This window comes from Juglans regia, chromosome 6 (assembly GCF_001411555.2).
Source record: "Juglans regia cultivar Chandler chromosome 6, Walnut 2.0, whole genome shotgun sequence".
Lineage (NCBI taxonomy): Eukaryota > Viridiplantae > Streptophyta > Magnoliopsida > Fagales > Juglandaceae > Juglans > Juglans regia.
Window position 1 is genome coordinate 12,920,216 of NC_049906.1, and position 3,289 is coordinate 12,923,504.

Genomic DNA, 3,289 nt, shown 5'->3' on the forward strand with positions numbered 1-3,289 from the left:
AATCCATGTTGAGGGCAACGTCGAATCAAGTCTTTATACATTTCCCATGCTTCATAGAATGACTCAAAATTATTTTGCTTGAATTGACCAATCTTACTCCTGAGTTGGGCTGTTCTTGTAGGTGGGAAGAATTTAGCAAGAAACTTTTCAGCTATGTCTTGCCAACTAGTGCTACTTCCCGGTTGTAGAGATTGAGCCAACCTCTTGCCTTATCCCTCAAAGAAAACGGAAATAATTTCAGTCTAATGGTATCTTCAGTAACACCATTGATCTTTATAGTGTCATTCACAACTAGCCATACATAATCCTTCACGGTGCGTGGCTGTGCATCATGTTGTCCATCAGCCATGGCTAATACTTTCTTTTTTCTTTGTAATCTAAGAATTCTTTCAATCTCTAGATCAAAATGAGTAATGTCACGAGTTATAGGACGGCACATCCAATGTCAAAAACACACCTGGAGAGGAAATAAAATAAAATAAAATAAAATTCTAAATTAAAACGAAGATTACTTTGTATCAATATTGGCAAAAATAAGAAGAAATCAATCCTAGGCAACGGCGCTAAAAACTTGATCGGTGCAAAACTGCAAGTGCACAGTATTGTAGTTTTATAGTAAAATGATGAGAAGAGTATTGTGTTCAGGGATTGGTAACTTACTTTTGAAAGATATTGAAATTATACTAATCTCGACTTTATTTTAAAAAGTCACTAAAATTTGTATAATTGCAAATTAAAATAAAATTAATTCAAAAAAAATACTCAAAGGAAAATAAAGATGTTGTACGAAGATCAAGTTAATGAGGAATGAAACTTCTAGGAAATCGATTTCATCTAACCCCTCACTATCCTTTACTCATCTAACTAATTGAATTTAATTCTCTTTGTTTGTTAGCAAATCTCCACAAACATCCAAAAGCCTCTTTCGATAGTCAATTAGAAATTATTCTTGTTCATCATTTTCCACAAGAGTATGCAAATTAATAAAGCAATAAAGCAATAAGACTAATGATTTAAATACTACATAAGTTCATACAAGTCTTTCGATCCCTATATTTACCTATGTTGAAATATTCAAGATCTATCCTATAATTCTCTCTTTTGACAGCAAATCACAATATTAAAATTATTTAATTAATGACCAGTTAATTAGAAGCAATAAGCTCATAATAAATCAGACAAACATAAAAGAAAATTATTTCAAATTAACATAGAAAAATAAGCATAATTCAAAATTAAATTACATTGTTTTTTTAAAATAAAGAAAATTTAATTTATGCTAAAAATTAAATTCAACATAAACAAATTTATCTACAAGAATGGAAGAAAATCTAACAGTCAAAAAATACTGAGCACAGTCCGCAGCGGCCTCGAATGTTTTCTTCCTTCTTTCTACTTGTTTTTCCCGTCCTCTTCAGATTTTTTTCTTTTCTTGAGGTAGGTAGAATAGTAATCATCAACCTCTTCCTTTTGAATTTCCGTTCAGTAGATTTTCAATAGTCCTTATCTTTTCAAAACAAAATATCTTCCTTTCAACGTCAACTTCGGCTTTTCGTTCAGCACTTTCTCTTTTTCTTTTTCTTTTTTCATTTTGTGTTACGTCCTTCTGCAGAATCCTCTTCGTTCTTTTTTATTTTTTTCTCTTCCGTGCGTGCGTGCAGAAGCCAATAGCCCGAATCTCACCTTGCGTCCCGAATGCACGCGTTCCCGCTTCTCCAGCGAAGTCAAACCACTTCAGTCCGTTTCGTTCAAGAGCCCAGCTCTCTCACGCAAGCCAGCGTGTAGCTCGTGTCCCACTCTGCAAGCATTTTTCTCTGTTATTCAGTGGCTCTTGTATTCAAATAACATATTCATTTAAATGAGAGAGTTTCTAGATAATAAACTTCTAAAATTTGGATCTTCATTTTCTTTAAATTTGAAATAAAATTTAATTACGATAATGAAGCCTTAAATTAACAAAAATAAATAAAATTAGACTAAATTATACAAGTAATAAGCAAATCATGATGCTTAAATTACTATTCATGTGTGAGATGAATAGTGATCCTTAACCTAAATTAAAAAAACTTAACCAAGGTTGAATTGGGCCTAGCAGCGTGTGGTTGAGTTGTGGAAAATGGGAAACTAATGGTATGGTGTATGTGGGTCCCATTTGAAAGAATGAAACAAAAAAGAAAATTTGAGCTTCATGGGTTGGGCTTTTAAATGAACAAGCCTTGGTTATGGGCTTAGAAATGGGCTTATTCATGTGTCTTATGTCCAGATTTGGTTAAAAAAGTCTTCTTATAATTCTATTAAATCCAAAGCATATGGTTCTTTTGCCAACTCAAGTTTCAAAAATGGCCCTTATTCTCAAATAGCCTAACTTATAATTAACTAGGATGATGGCTACAAAGGTCAAGGCATAAGGGGTTTTTAAGTGGGGTGTTATAGCTTGGCTTAAACTAGGCCTCACTGTTTTGCCCTAAGCCCAACCAGCATGGCCGGGTGAGGAATATCCCTCCCACACCCCTTATTATTTTAATCTATTTCTCAAGTCATCTGTTTGGTTTAGAGAAAATTGAGGGAGTGGTTCTCTTCCCCAATTTAAGGAATCGAGTAACAAAGGTGCTGTGAAACATTAATGAATTTCATAACTTGTTGAGGGAGTGGGTATGCGCTCATACCTAAACGAAAAAAGAGCAATGCTAGGTACAGTCCCCATTGGGGACTGCAATGCAAGCCTAGGCTATTTTAACTTTAAAATTTTTTAAAATTATAAAATTATCCTTTCTAAAATGATATTTTCTCTCATTTAATAATGTGCCTGCACATGCAGTCCCCACTTGAGGACTGCAAATAGAATTTCTCATTTGTGAATGGAGGAGGTGGTCCAAACAAGGACCAGCAGAGTACAATAGAAGTAGTAGCTCAAGATGAAGATGAATATAAAAATCAATTCTCATATTAACAAACTGCCACTCTTTATTTTATCTTAGGTATATCTGCGCACATTACATCTCTCTAATCATGAACTCAAGGGCAACGATTACTATAAGTTGGAACGGAAATACACCAGAGTAGGGCATCTCTGCTTTCACTCCCATAAATCTCCTTGGTTAATTTTCTTTTACAAGACTTGTTTTATTGAGAGTTTTGGTGCAAATACAACAAATTCTTTTCAGTACAAACATCCCATCCATGGCCCTTTCCTATAAACATCTAAAAAAGGGGGGAAAACAGAAAGAGTAAAGTAAAGCCACAACAATAGTACGTACTACAGACATTGTGCATGGAAACATTCTTATAT

General features: G+C 33.9%; 1 non-coding gene across 1 annotated transcript; it reads left to right on the top strand.

The window, feature by feature from the left end:
- On the top strand, positions 1 to 107 carry LOC118348812. The gene has a single exon (XR_004801819.1). It is a non-coding gene; the product is annotated as a small nucleolar RNA R71 (small nucleolar RNA).
- Positions 108 to 3,289: the final 3,182 nt, after the last annotated feature.